Below are 24,686 nucleotides of genomic sequence, written 5' to 3' on the forward strand. Positions count from 1 at the left end.
GCAGGTTCCTGGAAAAGCACTTATATTTTCAGTAATCACTATCTTGGAGCTGCTGGAGAGTAAGAAGACTGCCTTCCACAATAGTCAATGGAATACCAAGCAACAAAGATAGCTGAGAAGAGCTGACAGCCCTGAGAAGTCTCACTTTTTGTTAGAAGTGGCACCCCTAAGAGTCCAAGAATGCTACTCCTTTCAGACCATCTATGGAGAAAAAGCATATATATTTTTTTCCATTACCAGAAGGAGTATGCAATTCAGTTATATTTACTAAACATTAAAAGGAAAAGCACAGAAACTGTTTCTTTGTTGGTAGAGGGACTTAAGGTGTGTAGTAGTTAGTAACAGCTGCCCTCAGTTTGGTGCTATCCTGTACTGTGCTTTCCCACACCCTGTTTTATGTAATCTGCTGATACACCTATGCCACAAGTTGTACTATACTGCATTTCACTGATCAGAAAACTGAGGCTTACAGGGTATGTAAATTATTAACAGATAAACAGGCACATTAAAATTTTCAAGAGTTTATTTGAGTGTACATTGATTCAAATAAGGCAGCACCAAACCAAAAATGGTTAGGAGTGCTCCACTGATAGGAGCTGGGGAAGAGGTCTATGGAGAAGACAGGGGAGCAATGCAAGGAAATTACTTGATTGGCTGCAGCTTAAGCAGTTGCCTTTATTTTGGAAAGCCTAGTTGGCTATTGTTGGTTGGTTGTTTTTGAGTTTCATTTTCTCACATTCAAGTGCATTGACTCTGGCTTAGGTTTTGGTTAATTATGTAGGCCACCAAGGCATTAGAGCCAGTCCAGTGCAATGGCTTCCTTGTTTAATTACTTTATCAGTATTATTGCTTAAGATCACAGAATTACTAGGTCACAAGTTCAGATAAGGCTCACGTTCGTGATCCCAAACTCTTCCTTTCTTGATGATGACATACAACCTTCTAAAAACTAGGGGAGCTACATCTGATAGAAGATCAGAGAGAGAGCTGGAAAGTATTACTATACCATTCCATTTTCTAGCATAACATATTGAATTTTACTTTAATAAGCTTACACAGTTGATATAGAGGGGAAAAATCATTTTCCCCTGATAACCCCTCTTGAGGTTAGAACCTTCCTCTGAAAGATACAAATGTGTGCTCCCTGAAAGGAAGAGATCTGTTCTTCATGTGGAAACAAAGTCAGCGTTTGATAAATATTTGCAGGATAGCTCCAACCTCAATGTCTTCTTACGAGGATAGAAACAAACCAAGGTTGTCACAGAGGAAATAGCCTGATTTTTCCCAAAGAAAGATTGAAGGAAGCCTTGGATAAACTTATTCTTTATCCAATATTATTCAAGAATAAACTTGACCACATTTCTCTGAGGCTGGGAAGCTGCCTCACTTAAAGCAGGATTTCCTGGTAACCATTCCAGTAATGTTTTACTAAAAATAGAGAAATCTGAAGGATAAGAACAAAGAGGAAAAATGATATTATATAGAATGCCTCATCACCACAAACAAAAGGCTCCTATGGAACAGGAGGGTACTCAAGCCATTTGGAGCAGGTGGAAACAATGTGCTGTTGTCTTGTAGAAGACATCACAGAAGAAAGTTCATCTAGGGGACTGTGGGAGCCTAGTTTATGCTTTGTTTGAAAAGATCATTTTGGTTGCTGTATATAGAACCATGGAGAGGAATGCTTATGGGCAAGCCAGTTCAAAAGTGGCTTCAGTAGCAAGATGTGATCTTGGGTTGCCCTAGGGTGGAGATAACAGGATTAAGAGAAGGGCAGCTGTGAGAGATGTGTTGAAGGTAGGATCCTTGGGGCTTGCTACTAGACTGGATATGGAGGGTGAAGGAGAAGGAGAAACTACCAACCTAGTTTTGGGCTCAAGCAACTGGGTAAATTTGGGTAACTGGGAAACCCTGGGAAACAGGGTACTGGGTCAGGGGGCATTAATGGCAAGCTCAGCTTTGGACATGTTGAATTTGAATTGTCCAGAAGATAAACAGCGCAGCTGGCCACATTCTGATGCTTGACTTTGGTTCCCTGAAACTTATTTTCTTCACACAAAAAGTGGAGATACTTATACCTCCTTCATAGAGCCCTTTGGTTTTGAGGAGATAATCTGTGTCAACTTTACAGAAGAGGTAAAATAGTATGAAGCTGTAGGACATAATATCTATTGAAAAATAAATGTACCTTGGAGATATTGTGAATTTGGTTCCAGACCACTTCAATAAAGTGAGTATCACAATAAAGCAAGTCATAATCTCTTTGCTGGTGGAGGGTTTTGCCTTCATTTTACAAAAAAATTATATATATATTATATATATATAAATTTATATATACATATATATATATGTGATATATATATGTGATATATATATATATATATATATATATATATATATATATATATATTCACAGGATATGGAGTACAACATAGGGAATAGAGTCAATGGAATTGTAACATCTATATATGATGTCAGAGGGGTAGTAGGTTGGGGGAGGGAGGTTATCACTTTGTGAGGGGTGCAAATGTCTAAATATTACACTGTTTTGTACACCTGAAACTAATAAAAAAATAAAATAAATTCAGACTACCAAAAAAAAAGAAGTATCTGTGAAGTGCATTCAAGGTAAACTCCATAAAATGAGATGTCTGTATAATTGTCAATCAGCACATAGAAATATTGATTTCCAAAGACAGTGAGGTTGTTGTGGACATTAGCAGCCCACTGTAAGCAATCAGCATGGTATTGGAAAGCTCTCCTCCCTTCAACAAATGCATTTCACATATAATTCTTCATATGGAATGGTGTGTGTGTCATTGTGAGAACATGTGTGTACATTTGTGTGTGCCTGTGCTTTTCTGGGTGTATGTCTGTATGTTCAATTCAACGTGGGAGTAATGAGAAAATGAGAAAAGAATGAGACAGAAGTTGCTAAAATAAAAGCTAAAGAGATAATCTCAAGAGAGGGAATTTTTGGTGAGTGATGAGCATGTTTACATTTTTTGCCTGTCTAATCTAAGTCATTAGGTTAAGTGTGCAGGATCAAGTAAAAGGTAACACTTCAAAGAGGGAGTGTTTCCTTGGGGGTGTCCAAGAAACACTTGCCATGAAGACTATGGCAGTAAAACTAAATGAAACATGAGTTAGAAGTCTGTAAGGGCAAGCAGTGATGTGAGATTTTCCAAGAGGAATGCCTAATTACATAAGAATCTGATAAAATAGTTTGTGAACAGCTCTATCCTATTGCATAAGGGCAACTAATAAATTCCAAAGAAGTTCATTGGTGTGTCAGGGGCGTGGATACCTAGTGATAGATGTTGCTTTTTTTGTCAGATTCTTCTCAATATGACTTTTTATTTCTCTAGAAATCTTCACTCCCTGACCTCAGGTGTAGGAATGTTACCAGATGAGTCAATCATAGCATCCTGTAGCCTTGGCTGTAGAAAACAGACTATGATGCCCATGATGCACTTGAAGACTTGAGAACTTTCCCAGGATATTTTTACTAGGAGATTGCAAAGACAAGCTACAAATCTCAAGAGATAAAAGATGACAATTGGACCTGCCAGCCACCATGGGTCCAGACTCACAGTCAGTCCACTCTGAGAAACAAAGCAAAGTGGTTAGTGAGCTATCACTGTATAACAAGTCATCCCAATATTTAGTGGCTTGAAACAACTGCATTCTCTTTTTTTGCAATTCTACTGTGACTGGGAGAATATTCTGCTGGTCTTCCTTTGGTTCCCTTACAAGGCTACATTCGACCAGTAATTGGATGGGGCAGCTGATGATGACAGGGCTTCAAGCCCTTAAGTCCCAAGCACAGAGCCTCTGTTTGCATCATGTTTGCTAATATGCCATTGGTCAAAGCAAGTCACATGGCCAAGCACAGAGTCAGAATGGAAGTAGACAGTAGGAGCCATTATGCATGGGGGACCATTGTTGTAACAATCTACCACACCAAGGTGCAGATGTTCCTGGTGACATCAGAGTCCTCTGTCTAGGGGTCTTTGATTTGTTCCCATCATTTGAAAAACCCCTGAGTAATGAAGACCACTAGGCACCGGAGATTACTCTCATCTAATAATGAAGGAAAGTTTCTCTACCCAGGAATATAAGGGAGATCTGAGTGTCTTGTTCATTCAAGCTGGAGTTAAGTGTTATTGAGAAGTTACCAAAATCCTGTGTAGGATAAGGAGAAGCATTACACACTATTCCAGTTTCCAAGTGCTCACAATCTCTTGGAGAAATAAGCCATTCACATACAGAAAGTTAAAATATAATCCAACAATATGAAGCACATGAGTCAAAAAAATACCTGTCATTTATAGAACATGTGTCAGGTGCTTTCATAACCTTTCATAGTAGCTGTGATTTCATCACAGGTTCAAGAACAAAGCAATGAAGCTCAGAGAACTTAGGCAGGTTGCCTGAGTCATAACTGATGAAATAAAAAGTATTCAAGTTGAGAATGGAGAATGGTTGCTTGAGGACAAGAGTGGCCAGAGAAGTCATTATAGAGGAGGCTGTATTACCTGTGTTTAATTTCTGTAAATTGATGTTTTAACATTGGCCACTAGCTGTTTCCAAGAGTCTTTGTCTATTTGGATTACTATAACAAAAATACCATAGACTGGTGTGGGAGTAATGGTGCTTACAAGCAACAGAAATTTATTTTTCACAGTTCTGAAGGCTGGGAAGTCTAAGATCAATGCATTGGTAGATTAAGAGTCTGGTGAGGACCCACTTCCTGGTTCAGAGAGTGTCTTCATATGATGGAAGGGGTGAGGGATCTCTCTGGGGTCTCTTTTATAAGGCACTAATCCCATTCATAAGGGATCACTTCCCAAAGGCCCATCTCCAAACACCATTACACTGGGTATTAAGTTTCAAGATATGAATTTTGGGAAGGACATAAACATTCAGTCTGGCACCAAGTAAACCCTGGTTCATCTAAAAACATCTGGATATTTTAAAAAGCCTCAAATGATATGCTATTAGTCACAGTGAACATGAATGTCATGGGGCATCATTTTCAGACATAGCTAGCCAATTCTAAGCCTGCTTACCCTGCCTTACACTTTCCTTCCCATGGAAAAGACACTTGCTCCACAGTACATCCTTACCCCTGTCTGCCTCATGAACAACCCTAAGTGCTTCCATGAATGGTTGTGAGTGGTGTGTTGTGTTCTCCCCAGGGAACTGCAAGCATAATAAAACCTTTTGATGTTCCCAGTCTCCCTCCCTCCCTCTCTCTCTCTCTCCCTCTCTCTCTCTCTCTCTCTCTCTCTCTCTCTCTCTCTCTCTCTCTCTCTCTCTCTCTCTCTCTCTCTCTTTCTCTCTCTTTCATAGCAGCATGGTTTATTAAACTGTGCTTTAGTACAGGTGCTGGGGGTTTTCCCATGGTACTCTTGATAAATGAAGCCCAGACATTCTGCCAGTATTTTGTTTGTTTGTTTTTGGTTTTGTTTTTCAGCAATGATGCCAGGAAATTGACAGCTAAGTGTATGTTGTACACAAACTCATTCTTTGCCATCTTCACGTGGCCAACAGCCAGACTCAGCAGATTCTTCATCTGGAACTTGATGGTGGATTTCACTTCATCAACTTTGGTCACCATGTTCTCATTGTGGGTCAACTAGGAAGGGAATTTCACAGGCGTCTTTAGGCCTGGGCCTAGGATTCATGGGATCTGCTTGATCACAGACTCTGAAGCCAAAAAGGCATCATATTTCTTGGCCAGCTTTTTTATCAGTTTCTTATTTTTGTTGAGTATCTACAGTGCCCTGATGTATGTGTGGGGGATATCCACAGCTTTGGCCTTGTCACAGTGTTGATGGTTCCCCAGAACACATCCTAAGAACTTGGGGTAGGAAGTGGATTTAAGCCTAACAGTGCCGGAGAAGCTTTTGTTCTTCTGAGGGTCATAGTTCTTCAAGCTGATCTGCAGCCTCACTGTCTCCAAAAATTTCTGGTGCTTGCACTGGTTTTTGTGCAGAACTTCCCACACCACCTGGTAGAGGGTGTCAGGGGCGGGGGGGGGGCTTTGTTGTTTTTGATGACTTCCACCATAAAAACCAGAAAAGAGAAGATTTATCTGTCTCTCTCTCTCGATCTGTTTCTTATCATACCATACCTCACCCAGGTAATATTTTTAAAACAGAAGCAGAACTTTCTACCATGAAAAATCCTCTAGAGCAGGTAGGCATCTTGCCCCATACAGCAACTGGTGAGTTTCAACTGTCATGGATGGTGGTGATGAAGCTGCAGAAAAGCAACATTGAAATGCAGCCAGCTTCAATGTGGTGGAAGAGTGGGCCTGCTGGCTCCTGAAACTGTGCATGACGAGTGGATTAACATATTGATTCTGATGGGTCCCCAATGCAGACCACACAATCATACTTCCTATTTTACTCTCAGTACAGCTTCTCATAATTATAAAGATTATTGATATGTAATAAAATTATAATGAGCTACTTGTTAGAAAATGTGACCAGTAAAAAGAACGCTCCATGGAAAGCTGCCATAAGCAGCCAGCGACAATAATATATCTTCAACAGCTTACACATAGAAATGGCTCATTTTTCAGACTGAACCTGTGTATTTGATGGACAATATAGGTCATTTGACCCATTTGACAATTTGATGACTGAACTTCTTTAATGCTTATGAGATGGGAGCTGGCCTGGACGTGGCTGTGGTCCAACTCATATGTCAGATCAGAGATAAGGATGCTTTTTAATAGAGAAAATAGGGAAGCACTCTCTCCTTTAGAGGATCACAATGTATCAGTGCCAGAGGGATTCACGAGGTCATTGGGACCAACCCCTGTAGAAAAACAGGTGAAAGTCTTGAATACCTTTGTCAGCCATTTGCTTCCCTATGATTATGATTCTAGAGGCAGTTCATCACTGCTGAAATGAACTGAATAATCCCAGAAAACTCACCAAACACTTCACCTTCCCAACAATCTTTGGCTAATATAATGAAAGCCAAGTTTTTTTTAATTCACTTTGGCCAGGTAGACAGATACCTTTGAGGGAAAGAACAGCTTATTTTCACCATGGTTTATGGGAAAACCTCTTCACATAGTCAATTCTAACCTACCGTGATCTTGATCCTGTAAGATTTCTGATCTCCACTGGCCTGGATCATAGCCTTAAAGTTACTTCTACCAAACAAATTTGAAAGCTAAGACCTTTGAATGGGACAGTAGCCAACATTGATCAAATCCAGAAAGTTGATTTGTGTTTCCAAAGCATTGACTCAGAGGGCTGAAAATGATGTGGATGATTAGGAATTTAGAACAGCCGGAATCCTCTCATCCTTAAGGCAGAGATTTCTGTTAAACTGTTGTGCAAAACAAATGGACCATTGAAGAGCAGGTGTCATGGGATTATTAATGTGATAGCATGTACATTTAACATTTTGGTAATACTGCCAGACCATCCTGCTGAAGGCTACTCTGATTTACTCTCTTGGAGTGCATCTCTTTCTTCATTGTCACTGGGTATTATTATATTTCTGCTGAGGTGAAAAACAAATGGTATTTCATTCCTGTTATTTACATTCCTTTAACCATGAGTGATTGAACATCTTTTATTATTTTTATAAGCCATATGTACTTTTTTTTGGACATAGCTTTTATATTCATTATCATTTTTCTTTCGTGTTCTTGAGACTTTTCTTATTGAGTTTTATGAGCTTTCCATAAATTAGGAGAATAAAATCTTTATGTGTTTAATTACTTTTCTCAAATTGTCATTTGTTTTCTGAATTTTTTTAATTAAAATTTATTGGAGTGACAATGGTTAGTAAAATTATATAGGTTTCAAGTGTACAGTTCTGTTATACATCATCTATATATCACTATATTTCTCATCTATATAAGGGGAGAGGGAGGTGGTAGATGAGGATAAATGGGGTCAAATATATGATGATGGAAGGAGATCTGAATTTTTAAATGATTTTAATTTTAATTTGTTATATTGACAGATGTTTTTTCTTTGTTGGCTTTAGAAATTTGTGTTCTTCTTAGAAAGATAGCAAATTTACCCACACTTTTATATTGTTTTATTATGGTAAAATATTTGACTTTATGGAATTTGTATTAGAGGAAGGAGTGTGGTAGATATCTAGGGATATAGTCATATCTCCTTCCCCAACTTCCACCAGATTTTTTCCTTGGCTTATTTCTATGTTGTATATTAAGAGGTTTTCTGACATTGAGTAACTTATTACAACCCTTGTCCAAAGTGCATAATTTTAATACTTTTCCAGTGAATCAAATTTCCTATTCTTCAAATTGTGATTTCTGTATTCAAATCCATATCTGGGCTTTGCCTCTAGTTTCCTTTTCTATGCTTTAATATTTGCTTTCTGCATTGTAGATTTTTTTTCTCTATACATTGTTTATTTCCATAGACTATACTTACAATTTTCTTTCTTATTGTATCAGCTTTAGACATTATCTGTTAACAAAACATTGTGAAAGAAACAAAGGCATCACCCTAGTTTCCACAGCCTTGTACCTCTTTCTGAGTTCTGCACATTTCTTTAGGACTTTCTAACTGTAATCAATTTACCAAAATTTGCTTAAAACAATTTAGTGGCTCAATTATCTTTTTCTGTACAACAAATTTTCCTAAAACTAATGGCTTAACATGTCACTAATCATTTACTATTTCTGGTGATTTCTGCAAGTCAGGAATTCACACAAGGCACAGTGAGGACAGTTCGTCTCTGCTCCCTGATAATTGGGACTTCAGTTTGAGGGCTTGAGGGCTGGAGCCTGGAATCATATGAAAGCTTGTTAAATGAAAGCTTGTTAACTCCTATGTCTGGTGGTTAATGCTGATGTTGGCTGAGACACCAACAGAGGCTGTTAGTTGAAACACCTAATGTGATCTCTCCCCATGGCCTAGGCTTTATTGCATAGTGGTGTTTGTTTTTCAAGTCTGAGCACAGGGGAGAGAGAGGATGTTAATTAATCTCTTCATTCCTCAGTTTTCTCATCTGTAAAATGGAACCATAATGGTGTCTCAGACAGGGTGACAACAGGGCAGATATGGCACAATTAACTTGGTAATTTGAGGAGACTTTGATAAGGGACTACTTACAAAGCATAGACTGCTAACAACTGGTGCATTTCCCCACCTCCAGGCCCAGATGAACCATGGAAAGGAGCAGTTACCAAACCCAGAGACAAAAATAGCTATGTGGACAGGGTCTTTTGACTGAAACTTTACATCAAGGAAACAACCAACCGGGAAGAAGTTGGAAAGGCACATAACTCACCACCCTCCCTCCAAGTCTGTGGTACTCCTGGACAACCCAATTGTACCTGGAGAACAAGAGAACTGGGGGCCAATTTAACATCACATTGGTAGCTTGAATCTGGTCAAGATGGGAGTCTACACCACAGACATCAGCAAATGCTATACATTGGGGCCTTTTTAATTGAAAAGCCTATTTTTAAACATTTCCCAAAACACTACTTCTTCTGGGACAGAGATGGGTAGACAGTGGACCTGGAGGGGCAAAAATAAGAAGATACTTGGCACAAATACCGCTGAGTGTTAAGCAAGAGAATACATATCAAGTATTCAGCATAGCACCTCACACTCTATAAGCACTCAGTGGATATAACCTGTTACCAGTACCTTCAGGAACTAAATGCAAAAGTGGAAAAGTTGGAAGGCAGCCTGGTTTTACTTATAATTCACTAATTCTGCCTGGATGCCACAGATTTATTTTCTCCTTTTTGACTTGCAATAATTTAGCCAGGCTGATGTTTAGTTTCTATGATTTTCCATAACGTATTTTCAGGAACACATTGTGTCCTTTGCTCTACCAATTCATTCTTCTCATATATGTTTAGATACCTGCTCTATTCCATTTTTTGGCTTCTCTTCTCCTGTTCCATCTTCTTTGTATTTCACGGCTATTGTCATCTGATTACTTTCATCTCTTGGTTGTTTTCCTCTATATTCACTATACTTACCTCAAATGATTATTTTAGGTTAGTAAATTGGGTATTCAGCTATTTCTAATCTATTCACAGTGGCTTAAACAGCTTTGTTAGATTTTTTATGACCTTAAGTTTGTTCCTTTTACTGTGATGTATCTCTGGGCATCTCATTCTGCTGTTTACTCAGGGAGCCTTTGTACTCTTATATTATTCAATTCATATCCTTATTAAGATTCTCTATTTCCAGGTTTGTTTTCCTCCACAGCATATTGTTTTCATGACTTATGAAATCATGTCATTTTTCCATCCTCTTAAATCAAGTATATTTTCATTGTTTTCATACTATTTTATTGTCATCTTGCTGTGCTTTACATCACCTCTGTCAGGTCCACCACTTCTCTTCCTGTGTTTGAGAACACATTCCTTTGGTCCATCTCCACTCACCTGAGAATAGTTGGTGTTCCCTGGTAAAGTTGAGTTTGGTGTCAGGTATTGTGTGTTCCATTGTCTTCTCTGTCTTCACTTCAAGAGGCAGAAGTGAAAGTTAGAGGACAATCTTGAGTAGCACCTCCCTCAAACCCAGGCAAGAGGGGCCTTGGCAGCATGCATAGGCAGCCCTACTTTTTCTAATCACACAAAGCAATCAATGGGATGAAAAAAAAACAGGAAACCCTGTCACTGGAATCCGCATTCTGCCCTGGAGCAGAGGAATCTTAATCTTGCTCAGTGCGCTCCTGAATGACATCATTCAGCCCCTGGAAAATGCTTTTCTTGGTCCCTTGCTCGCTCTCTGCAAAACAAGTGAGACTGTATCCAGATGCCAGGAGGGTTGTGATCTGTTTGACTGTGCTCTGACCAATGTTGTAGATTGATAGTCCTTTGGATATAAGGAGGAACTTATCAGTAAGAGGGAGAGCTTAAGGAAAAGAGTGGTGAACTGGTGGAGTTCTCAAGTCCATCTCTCAGACAGCCAGACCACACCAGTGTCTGGCACAGTGAGTGGGGCTCCAATAGAATCAGGAACCACTTCTCCTTATATTCCAGTGTGTGTTCTGGAGGCAATCACATGTGTTCATGGCTCTTGCAACTGTTGCCCCAGGCAGCTGAGAAAAATGTACAATGTGAGGAAATTATTGTTACCTTCAATTTGTGCATGTGTGGGTCTGTGACATGAGACAATAATTACATTGATACCTAGATGGTCTGTGGGTGAAAGACTTGCAAATAGTTTTACTTATAAGAATATTTATTTATAAGTAAATACAATCTAAATATTTTTATTTATTCAAAATTTTATAATTTTATATTCACTGATTATTTGTATTTTTCTCATTAATTTTAAATTTAAAAAATTTTAGCATTGCCTCAATTTAAACTTCTGATAAAAATACATTCAAATTTTGGTAAATAAAATTGCAATTCAATTGAGTTTTTTTTTTTAAGATTTGTATTGGGGAATTGGGGGGATGGGAACCGTGCTGGGGAATTGGGGGAAGGGGAACAGACAAGTTGCTGTCATTTTGTTCTTCAGTCTAGTTGTGGAGGACGTTGCTTCACTGACCCAAGTTGGCACCATCATTGTGCTCTTCCCGGGTGAGGCAGATCAGTCGCCGGCTTCTGGACGGCCGCTCACTGCGGCTGCTGGCCGCTCACGCTGGCTGCTGGCTACATACGGTAGCCCATGGCAACCCACTGCCAAAGGGGCTGCAGCCTATGCCGTCGCCAGCGACTCATGGCAGCACAGCTCCAGGTTGAGCTGTTGTTCAGCATCTTAGCTGTGAAGGGCAGTGTCACTGGCCCTCATATGTGGGATCTGAACTGGGGCCCTCTGGCGTCCCAAGCCGGTTCTTAACCATCGCGCCACTTGGCCAGCCCTGAGTTTTATTTTTAACCATTTAAATCTTAAATCCTTTAAACATCACTGACAGAACACTCAGATGCTTGCAGTCATTCAGGAATCTTTTAGATCTTGCCAACTTTCAGTCTTACAAGTCAAAGGAACACTGATACCTTTCATTTTGGCTTTATGAAGGTATATTAATCAAGGTAGATGATGGGACATATTTAACAATTTAATGACTAATCATTGGTTTATATCTTTTGAGAAGATGGGCATATAGTCTGTGGTCTACAGGTGGCGTAGGCTTGCAAGTGTTAGAACTGGGCCTGCCCCAGGGCACACAGCTTTGGTTGGGAGTCCTGGGCTCCACTTTCTCTCTTCGTGTTTTATGAGAAGCCTGAAATAGGTTCTCCCAACTTATAGAAATGCATATTCTAGTTTCATGGGAGATTCCTTGTGCTTCAGATTGCTTCCCAGTCAGGGTAGAACCCTGCACCTGCCATTTACTTTTCTACTTTTTACTTATCCACCCAGTCAACCTCTTTGTGAAAACACCTGAATTGCTAGTGCTTTGAGGAGGGGCTGGTTACCAGTGTATGTTGTTACTCCCTGGGTTCCCTTGCTCCTTCAAAGGAGGAGGATGTTGACTGATATGGTTTCATTTTGTTTTGCCTATGTGCTATTTTTGACTGGAGAATCTTATCTCTGATTACTTATAGTTTCTTCCTCTCCCTCCCAATCTGGAAGAAGCAAAAATGTGCATGTCAAGGGATTATAAGCTCGTTGAGTGGGACTTCTGTTTTAGGGATGGTTTCCATGCATTCTCTTCTTTTTTCTTGTCAAGAGTATTTTGTCAATAATCTGTCCCTCACCAGAAAGCTAATCTGAAGAGTAATGTCACAGGGAGCGTGAACCATGGGCAGATGCACCTGTTGAGCACGCAGGCCCTTGCAATCTTTTCCTCTTTCACTGGTTCCCATTCTGTAAATATATGGCTTGAAGCAAAGTTCCTTTATTATTTTTTTTAATTTTAGGACTGGTTTGTGATGGTTTTCACCCATTTGGTGATGACATTAAGTTTTAGAGGGAGGAAGATTTTGAAATTTGGTCTTACCCTCATCTTCACTCAGAAATTCCTGTAGGAAGAAGATCCAAAATGGCAGAATAAGTAAAGACTATGTCTGTCAAGTCCCATAATCACATTAAAATTACAACTAAATTATAGAACAATCAACTTCGAGAATCATCTGAAGACTAGCTGAACAGAACATTTATAACTAATGATATAAAGAAGAGGAAACATTGAGACCTATAGGAGGTACGGAAATGTGGACCAACTGATCCCAAACCCATAGGTAGTGGTTGAGCTCCAAGAGGGACACCTCGGTGGCATAGGTACCCGCTGAAGAGTGAAGGGTCTCAGCTCCACACAGGGCTCCCAAACCCAGAGGTTTTGTGCTGGGAAAAGGAGTCCCCACAACATCTGGCAGTAAAAATCAGTGAGAATTCTGTCCATGCTGGTGACATGGAAGGCACATGCAAACCCAGGTGCCTTCTTAAAGGGTCTGCACACAGACTCATACGCTAGCAATCACTCACCCTGGGTTCCAGCAAAAGGGTGGCAACTTGAAAGGCACCATAGACATACAGGGAAAATCTGAGTTGTGTGGCTTCAGAATAAGGGTTAAAGGGATAGCTTCCATTATCCCTATTTGAAGGCAATTCACATGTAACCTACAGGAGAGCACCATCTATCTTATGTTAAACCCACCCCCAAAGTCAAATCTGTGACCCCATTGGTCTGATAAAATCTGTGTGTGCATGCACTATCTTCATAACTCCCTTGGACCTCACCCCCTTCTGCATAGTGTAGCATCTCCTGGGGCACTCTCAGCTCCTGGACAACCAACCCCACTCTGCAAGCTGCAGGAGGCTTGTTTAGTCGAGGACAGCCCAGTGACCTGGGAAAATTTCAAAGGCAGTCAGTCAGCCCTAGCTTGCACTATAGCCCTTCTGGGGTGGCTCCCAGAAATCCACAGGCCCAAGGGAAGCAGTGGCTGGCCACAATATTCTCTGGGCATTTTGTAGAGAGGCCACAGACTCAGCAGTAGTACAAGAATTGAATGTGCATTAAATGCTTAAAAACCACTGTCCATACCCTATGATTCCCTTGGATCCCCACCCTGCCCAGCTAGTGTGGCATTGACAGGGGCACTCTTGGCTCCTGGGAAGCGGGCCCTGCCCCACAAGCTGCTATAAGCTTGAACAGCGGCAGATGGCCCACAGCAGCTTGGGAAAATTTTGATGGTGGGTGGTCAATCCCAGCTCATGCTGCTGCCTTCTGTGGGTGGCTCTTGGGGATCTGCAGATGCCAGTCGAGCAATGGCTGGCCATGGAGTTCTCTGGGCTCTTTGTAGAGTGGCCACATGCTCAGCACTAGCTCAGGAACTGAATCAGCATTAACTTTGTAAAAACCACAAGCTACACCCTCTGACTCCCTGGAACCCTGCCACAGTCAACTTGGGTGGCATCAGTAGGGGCACTGTCAACACTGGGTCAACCAGCCTAGTCAGCACACCTAACAAGGCTCTTTCAGTGGCTGAGCCTCACAGGCAGTTGACAGGAGACAACAGGCCTAGGGGGGGCACTGGGCATTTGGCTAAGCTTCCCAGGTCCAATACTATGGCAGCTACCCTCAGTTCACAGTGAGGTCACCCCCACATTGCACCAGGTCCAACACAAGCAGCAACCAATTTTATATAGTTTTGTAGCTTCTACCAGGTAGCCCCAGACCGGTTACAGGCAAGTCTGAAACTGGCCTGCACAGGAGCTCTTCCCAAGAGACACCAGAAAAAAACATACACATAGGTTGGCCACAGACAACACAAGAGCACTACCCAATTAGCCCTATAAGTGGCACACCCAAAGGGTGCTCTCAACAGACACAAGAGCTCACTTGGGCAAATCCCTCTCTGAGTGGTCAGCCCCCACATAGCAGTGCATACTCTGTGGGCATAGCCAATCCTCACAGCCAGTCAGCCTGAGAGTCTAACCCACCAACTGATGCAACAAAAGCAATTAAGACTCAACTACAATAGGAGAATACACACAACACACAGAAGGGACAATCCTGGAAGGGACACACACAGGTGATCAGGGAGACTGCGTCACTGGATGTTGTCCTAATACAGGATGCCTAATACATGAGGCCACCCAGCAAAGACTGAGAGACATAGGGGATCTACCTAATACATAGAAGCAAAGACAGAGAGGCAGCCAGAATGAGGAAACAAAGAAACATGTCCCAAATAAAAGAATAGGAATAAACTCCAGAAAAAAAAACTAAATGAAATGGAGGCAATCAATGTACCAGAGACAGATTTCAAAACACTGGCTATAAGAATGCTTAAGGAACTTAATGAAAACTTCAACAAAGAGATAGTAAGCATAAAGAAAAACATAGAAACCATAAAAAGAACCAATCAGAAATAAAGAATGCAATAACTGAAATGAAGAATACACTAGAAGTAATCAACAGCAGATTAGATGAAGCATATGATCAAATCAGTGATGTAGAAGACAAAGTAGCATAAAACACCCAATTGGAACAAAAAAAAGAAAAACTGCAATAAAAAACATATTCTAAGGGGCCTCTGGGACAACATTAAGTGTAACATTAATATCATAGGTGTACCAGAAAAGAAGAGAGGGAGCAAGGGAACAGGAACCTATTTGAGGAAATAATGATAAAAAACTTCACTGACCTGATGAAAGAAATAGACATACAAGGCCAGTAAGTGCAGGGAGTCCCAAACAAGATAAACCCGAACAGGCCCACACCAAGACACATTATAATTAAAATGGCAAAGGTTAAAGACAAAGAGAGAATCCTAAAAGTAGCAAGAGAAAGACAACTAGTTACTTACTAGGGAGTGCCCATAGACTGTCAGCTGGTTTCTCAACAGAAACTTTGCAGGTCAGAAGGGAGTGGCAGGAAATATTCAAGGCAAGGGCCTATACAACCAAGTCTTTTCAAGCAAGGCTATCATTTAAAATTGAAGGACAGATAAAGAACATCCCATACAAGAGAAACCTAAAGGAATTAATTACCACCAAGCTAGTATTACAAGAAATATTAGAGGGACTTCTTTAAGAAGAAGAAAGAAAAAAACAAAGCAAAAGAAAATATCAAAAATATGAATGATAAACTGGCAATAATTATTAATAGTCATTTTATTTTATTTTTTTTAATTAGGGAATTGGGGGAGGGGAACAGCATTGGGGAGTTGGGGAGGGGGACCAGCCAAGTTGCTGTTCTTCAATCTTAGTTGTCGAGGGTGCTAGTCACCATCTGGCTGCCTGTCGGCAGCTCATGGCCTCTAAGCTCAAGGTGCCAAGTTCAGTCTTAGTTGTGGGTGGGCATAGCCACCATCCCATGCAGGAGTTGAATTGGCAGCCTTGTTGTTAAGAGTGCATGCTCTATCCACTGAGCCATCCGGGGGGCAGCTCAGCTCAAGGTGCCAAGTTCAGTCTTAGTTGCAGGCGGGCATAGCCCACCATCAAACAAGCAGTCTTGTTGTTAGGAGCACGTGTTCTCACCAGCTGAGCCATCCTGCCACCTTTTGGCAGCTCAGCTCAGGCACAGCATCACTGGCCCATGTAGGAATCAAACTGGTGGCCCTGTTGCTCAGAGGTTGCACTCTTAAGCTAACTCTTAACAAACTGAACCACTTGGCTGACCCATTAATAGTCATTTTAAATATAAATGAATTAAATAATCCATCAAAAGACATAGGGTACCTAAATGGAGAAGAAAACAAGACCCATACATATACTGTCTGCAATAAATCCACCTCAGATCAAAAGACAGACATAGACTGACAGTAAAGGGATGGAGAGAGATACTTCATGCAAATGGAAAAAAAAAACAAATACAAATCTGGAAGAGCAATAGTTGTATCAGACTAAATAGACTTTAAAATGAAGATGACAACAAGAGACAAAGAAGGACATTATATAATGATATAGTGATCAGTAAGAAATCAATCCAAAAGGAAGATATAAACCTATGAGATGTGATTGAACAATATGGTGAATGTTTACGTTACAAAAATTATTACAGTAAAAGACACATTGCCATGAATCCCTCTCAAAATACCCCCCCTTGCTTCAAACACACTTATCCCATCGTACTTGCCACTTTCTGAAGCAGTTCTGGAAGTCCTCTTTCGTGAGTGTCTTTACTTCATCCTCCATCGTGACAATGCTTCATGTCACACATCACTTCTGGTATGGCAATTTCTGTAAAATAAAAACATTGTGGTGTGTCCTCATCCACCTTATTCACTGGATCTGGCACTGTGCAACTTCTGGCATTTCCCAAAAGTCAAAATGACTATGTAAGGAAAACCTTTTGAATCAGTCAGGACATTGAGGCAGTCACGAGAGCACAACTAAAGACATTCACAAAAGAGGACTTCCAGAGCTGCTTCAGAAAGTGGCAAGAATGATCGGATAAGTGTGTTCAAAGCGAGGGGGTGTATTTTAAGGAGGTTACATGGCAATGTGTCTTTTACTGTAATGTTTTTATTTAAACATTCACCATATTATTTGATCACACCTTGTATATGTATATCAAATCATTATGTTGTACACTTTAAATACGTGCAATTTTATTAGTCGATTATAACACAGTAAAGCTGGGTGAGGGAACCAAGATGGTTGCTCAAAACATGACTCAGTTTCTTGCTGGACTGCTGTGCACCACTCCTCTTTCCAAGGGGTTACACGTGGCCTCCATCTTTTCTCTTTCCCATTTTGAGCACTTCCACATGCTTATCTCAGCACTGACAGGGGTGAGAGAGGGAGAATGTCAATATAACCTTATGTAGACACCCTGAATGATAGAGGATGCCCATGGAGCATGTGTCTGAAGGACCCTGAGCTCTCACATGAGGATATAGAGGTCGGGGGAACTGGAAGATGAAATTCTTCATTTTCAAAACAAAAGCAACTTCTTGAGGGCCTGAAGTATGCTCTCCAGTTGTAGGAGGCACAGGGAAGCCAGGCCCTGTAATAAATTTACTGTAGTAAATTTTTTAAGTTTAATAATTCACTGTATTTTGTGATCACACCTCACAGTAAACATCTATGCACCCAACAAAGGATCACCTAAACATATAAAACAAATATTGACTGACATAAAGAGAGAGATGAACAGTAATATATTCATAGTAGGGGACTTTAACATTCCAGTGATAACAATGAACAGAATTTCCGGACAGAAAATCAGCAAGAAAACATGGGTCTTAAATGGCACACTAGACCAGGTGGATTGAATTGATATTTTTAGAGCATTTCACCCCAAAGCAGCAGAATGTACTTTTTTCTCAAGTGCACATGAAACATTTTTCCAAGATAGACCACATGTTAGTCTACAAAACACGTTTCAGTAAATTTCAGAAGACTGAAATCATATCAAGCATCTTTTCTGACCACAATGGTATGAAACTAGAAATAAACAACAAGAAAAAAAACTGAAAACACACAAACTTATGGAGACTAAATGACATGCTACTAAACAATGAATGGGTTAATGATGAGATGAATGAGGAAATCAAAAGATACCTAGAGACAAATGAAAATGGAAGCAAACAACCAAAAATCTATTGTACACAGTGAAAGTAGTCCTCAAAGGGAAATTCATAACTATTTAGTCCTACCTCAAGAGACAAGAAAAATATCAAATAAACAATTTAATTTTACACCTAAGGCAACTGTAAAAAGAACAGTAAACAAAGTCCAAAATGAATAGAAAGAAGGAAATAAGTATAAGAGCAGAAATAAATGAAGTACAATCTAAAAAACAATATAAAAGATCAATGAAACCAAGAGCTGGTTCTTTGAAAGACAAACAAAATTGATAAACCTTTAACCAGACTCATCAAGAAAAAGAGAACTTAAATTAATAAAATCAGAAATGAAAGAGGAGAAGTGACAACTGACACCACAAAAATACAAAAGATTATAAGAAAATATTATGAGCAATTATATGCCAACAAATTGGACAACCTGGAAGAAATGAATAAATTTCTAGAAACATACAGTCTTCCCAGACTGAATCACACAGAAACAGAAAATCTGAACCAACCAATTACTACTAATGAAATCAAATCAGTAATCAAAAAACCCCCAACAAACAAATGTTTTGGACAAGATGTCTTAACAGGTGAATTTTACCAAATATTAAAAGAGTATTAACACCAATCCTTTTCAAGCTATTCCAAAAATTATGTTCAACATCACTAATCATCAGACAAATGCAAATTAAAACCACAATAAGATATCATCTCACACCTGTCAGGAAGGCTATCATCAATAAATCAACAAACAACAAGTGTTGGCAAGGATGTGGTGAAAAGGATACACTTGTGCACTGTTTGTGGGATTACAAATTGGTGCAGCCACTATGGAAAACATTTTGGAGGTTCCTCAGAAAATTCCACCCCTGGGTATTTACTCAGAGAAATCCAAACACTAATTTAAAAAGATATATGCACCCCTATGTTCACTGTAGTGCTATTTACGATAGCCAAGATGTGGAAACACCTGAAATGCCCATCAATACATGACTGGATAAGAAAAATGCAGTATATATACATACATACATATATATATATATATATATATATATATATATATATATGTATGTATGTATGTATACAATGGAATATTACTTAGCCATAAAAATTAACAAAATCTTACCATTTGAGACAACATAGATGGGCCTAGAGGATATTATGCTAAGTGAAATAAGTCAGACTGAGGAAGACAAATACCATATAATTTTACATATATTTGGAATCTAACAATAAAATAAATGAACAAACAAAACAGAAACAGGTCCATAGATACAGAGAACAAACTGATGGTTATTCGATAGGAGGAGGTTTGGGGGGCTGGGTGAAAAAGGTGAGGAAGGACTAAGAATACAAATTGGTAGTTACAAAAGTCACAAGAATGGAAAGTGCAGTATGGGGAACATAGTCAATAATGTTGTAAAAACTATGTATAATGTTAGATGGGTACTAGACATTGCAGGGATCACTTCATAAATTATATAAATGTCTAAACACTATGCTGTATGCCTGAAATTAATATAGCATAGTATTGAATGTCTACTATAATTTATTTTAAAAGTCACGGTGATATACAGTACAGCATAGGGAATATAGTCAATTATATTTTAATAACTATCTACAGTGTCAGATGGATAATAGACTTACTGGGGTTATCACTTCATGAGGTACAAAAATGTCTAATAGCTATGTTGTTTTGTACACCAGAAACTAATAAAATATTAACTGCAAAAAGGAGGTTCCTGTAAAAAAATTGTGAAATATTAGAGGTATTACTCTAAATTGATTTTTAATCTGTGATTTTTAAAAATCTTTTTTTCTTTCTTAATTAATTAATTAAAATTTATTGGGGTGACAATGGTTAGTAAAATTACATAGGTTTCAAGTGTACAATTCTGTAATATAATACAGCATCTATATATCACATTGTGTGTTCACCACCCAAGGTCAGTTCTCCTTCCATCACCATATATTTGACCCCGTTTACCCTCATCTACCACCCCTCCCCTTCCTTACCCTCTGGTAACCACTGAACTATTGTCTGTGTATGAGTTTTTGTTTCTTTATTTGTATGTCTTCTTTTATTGCTCTCAGTTTTATATCTCACATATCAGTGAAATCATGTGGTTCTTTACTTTTTCTGTGTGACTTATTTTGCTTAGCATAATAATCTCAAGTTCCATCCATGTTGTCACAAACTTAACTTTGTTAAGTTTATTCCTAGGTATTTTATTCTTTTTGTTGCATTTGCAAATGGAATTGTTTTTGGTTTTTTTGGTTTTTTTCATTTCTTTTCCTGAAATTTTATTTTTAGTATATAGAAATGTAATGGATTTTTGTACATTGATTTTGTAGCCAGTAACTTTATTGTGTCCATTTATAGTTTCTAATAGCTTCCTGGTAGAGACTTCAGGGTTTTCTATAATAAATAAAGAATCATGTCATCTGCAAAAGGTGACAATTTAACTTCTTCATTCCCTATTTGGATGCATTTTATTTCTTTCTCTTGCTTGATTGCTCTGGCTAGGACTTTCAAACTATGTTGAAAAGCAGAGGTGATAGGGGACAACCCTGTCTTGTTTCTGAATGCTGAGCGAAAGACTTCAGCTTTTCACTGTTAACTATTATATTAGCTGAGGGTTTGTCATATATAGCCTTTATTATGTTAAGGTATTTTCCTTCTATACCCATTTTATCAAGTGTTTTAATCATAAATGGGTGTTGTTGCTTGTCAAATGCTTTTTCTATAGATATAATCATATATAATCATGATTTTTATCCTTTATTTTGTTTATGTGATGTGCCACCTTGGTCAATTTGCATATGTTGAACCATCCTTGCACCCCTGGGATGAACCCCACTCGATTGTGATCTATAATCTTTTTCATGTATTGTTGTATATGATTTGCTAGAATTTTGTTTAAGATTTTTGCCTCTGTATTCATCAAAGACATTGGTCTGTAATTTTCCTTTTTTGTGTTATCCTTACCTGGGTTTGGTATCAGGGTAATGTTGGCCTCATAAAATGAGTTATGGAGTATTGTTTCTTCTTCAATTTTTTGGAAGAGCTTGAGTAGAACAGGTGTTAGATCCTCTTTGAATGTTTGGTAGAATTGACTAGTGAAGCCATCTGGTCCTAGACTTTTGTTTTTGTGAAGGTTTTGGATGACTGATTCAATTTCCTTACTGTTGATCCATCTATTTAGATGCTCCAGTTCTTTGTGATTCAGCCAAGAAGGCTGTTTGTTTCTAAGAACTTGTCCATTTTTTCTAGGTTATTGGATTTGGCGACATATAGTCCTTTATAGTATCCTTATATGATCCTTTGTATTTCTGTGGCATCTGTGGTAACTTCCCTCTTTCATGTCTAATTTTGTTTATTTGTGTCTTTTCTTCTTTTTATATTAGTGAGTCTAGCCAGGGTTTGTCAACTTTATTAAGCTTTTCAAAGAACCAGCTCTTTGTTCCCTTATTTTTTTTCTATTGTCTTTTTGTTCTTTATTTCATTTAATTCTGCTCTGATTTTTATTATTTCCTTCCTTCTGCTGACTTTGGATTTCATTTGTTCTTCTTTTTCCAGTTCTTTAAGGTGTAACATGAGGTTGCTTATCTGCGATTTTTCTTGTTTCTTGAGATAGTTTTGTAATGATATAAATTTCCCTCTTATTACTGCTGTCACTGCCTCCCAATAATTTTGGTAGGATGTATTTTAATATTCATGTGTTTATATGTACATTTTCATCTCTCCTATTTCTTCTTTGACCCAGTCATTCTTTAAAAGTATGTTGTTTAATCTCCACATATTTGTGGTTTTTCCTGCTTTCTTTTTGCAGTTGATATCCAATTTCAAAGCCTTGTGATCAGAAAATATGTTTGGTATGATTTCAATCTTCTTAAATTTGCTGAGGCTAGTTTTGTGTCCCAACATGTGGTCTATCCTTCAGAATGCTCCATGTACACTAGAAAAGAATGTATAGTCTGATGTTCTAGGATTAAGGGCTTTGTAAATGGTAATTATGTTCATTTGGTCTAGCGTGCCATTTAAGGCTGATATATCCTTATTGATTTTCTGTTTGGATCATCTATCTATAGCTGGCAATGATATATTTAGGTCCCCTACTATTATTGTATTTTGGTCAATTCTCCCTTTAGTTCTGTTGGTTTGTATATTTTGGTGCTCCCTAATTGGGGGCATATATGTGTTATGTTTTCCTGTTGTATTGTCCCTTTTGTCATTAAGACATGTCCATCTTTGTCTCACTACCTTTTTTATCCTGAAATCTGTTTCATCTGACATAAGTATGGATATGCCCCATTTTCTCTAGATACCATTTGCTTAGAGTATCGATTTCCACCTCTTCACTTTGAGTCTATATTTGTCCTTGTAGCTGAGATGTGTCTCTTGGAGGCAGCATATGGTTGGGTATTGTTTTATAATCCAATCTGCTACTCTGTGCTTTTTTATTTGTGAATTCGTGCATTTACATTTAGAGTGATTATTGACATGTGAGGATTTCCTATATACATTTTGTCTTTTGTTTTCTGGTATCTTGGTGTCTCCATTGTTTCTTTGCTTTTTTGTTGCTGTCTGTTATTTTACTGTGTTGGTATTCTATGATTTTTTCCCCCTCTGTTTCTTCTTTTTTTGTTGTTATGTTTATATCTCAGCTCTGGATTTTTTTGAGTGGTTACAATTTAGTTTATGTAAAAGAAAGTTTCATATACACAGCAGTCCTTTTTCTTTACCATGCTTCTGATCTCCATTCCCCCTTGCAGATTCAGACCTTTACTCTCTCCTTTTGTATGTTTTTGTTGTCACAAGTTATCCCTACTTATGTTGCGAATTGATTTCTGAGTTGCAGTAGCAAGCTGTCTTTTTCTTCCTTTTTTCCTTTTTTAAAAAATGTTTTTGGGGCCGGCTGAGTAGCTCAGTTGGTTAACAGTGTGACCTCTGAGCAACAGGGTTGCTTGTTTGATTCCCACATGGGCCAGTGAGCTGCCAACAGGTGGCAGGATGGCTCAGTTGGTGAGAGCAAATGCTCCTAACAACAAGGTTCCTGGTTCACGCCCACATGGGATGGTGGGCTATGCCCACATGCAACTAAGATTGAACACGGCACCTTAAGCTGAGCAGCCGCGAGCTGCTGATGGGCGGCCAGATGGTGACTTGACTTGGAGCTGAGATAGCTGCACCCTCCACAACTAAGACTGAAAGACAACAAATTGGCTGTTGCCCTTTCCCAATTCCCCAATAAAATCTTTTTTTAAAAGTTTTTATTTTCTTTACCCTTTATGTTATGTTTAAGTAAATAGTGTCCTATTTTGGGGGTTGCCATTTCCTGCTTCTGTCTGTCTGTTCATAATGTTGCTCATGGTTTTGTATTCTTTTGTTTTTTTGTGTGTCAGTCGAATAATCTACTTCAGTATTTTCTGTAATGCATGTCGTGTGTTAGAAAATTCCCTCAGCTTCTGTATGTCTGGAAAGGTATTTATTCCTCCTTCATATATAAAGGATATCTTTTCCAGATATATTATTCTTGGCTCATAATTACTCTCTTTCAATAGTTTGAATATTTGATTCCATCCCCTCCTGAGTTGTAGTTTCTGCTGAAAATCTCATGATAATCTAATGGGCTTTTCCCTAATAGGTTACTGTTTTCCCACACCCCTTGCCCAGCTATCTGGGAAATTCTTTATTTGTCATTAATTTTTTTTTAAGCTGAGCCATCGTGCCACCTGTTGGCAGTTCAGCGGCTGCTCAGCTTGGGCCAGGAATTGAACTGCTGTTGCTCAGAGCTCAAACTCTTGAGCAAGCTCTTAACCAACTGAGCTACTTGTCATTAATTTTTGACAGCTTCAATAAAATGTGCCTTGGAGATGTTCATTGGGATTGAGGTAATCAGGTATTCTGTTTGCCTCTTAGTTTTGAGGATCCAGTGTTTCCACAGATTTGGAAAGTTCTTGTTGACTATTTCTTTGAATACATTCTTTGTTCCCTTCTCCTTCTCACCTCCTTCAGGTATACCCATTATTCTTTTTTTTAATTAAATTATTTTTTATTATGAAATACACATTTTTTAGAATTAGTTTCAGCTGTACAACACAGTGCAATAATTATACTTTTTACCCCTCGAAGTGACAACCCCCCTCCCCCAATCCACCACCCCATTCCCCCCAATACCATACATATCTATTACAAATACATTGACTCCACTCCCACACTATACTCCACGTC

The 24,686-nt window shown here is 38.9% G+C and overlaps 1 pseudogene; it reads right to left on the reverse strand.

Annotated features, from left to right (window-relative positions):
• Positions 1-1,685: 1,685 nt before the first annotated feature.
• Positions 1,686-6,212, reverse strand: LOC109390448 (60S ribosomal protein L10a-like; annotated as a pseudogene).
• Positions 6,213-24,686: the final 18,474 nt, after the last annotated feature.

This window comes from Hipposideros armiger, unplaced genomic scaffold (assembly GCF_001890085.2).
Source record: "Hipposideros armiger isolate ML-2016 unplaced genomic scaffold, ASM189008v1 scaffold_269, whole genome shotgun sequence".
Classification (NCBI taxonomy): Eukaryota; Metazoa; Chordata; class Mammalia; order Chiroptera; family Hipposideridae; genus Hipposideros; species Hipposideros armiger.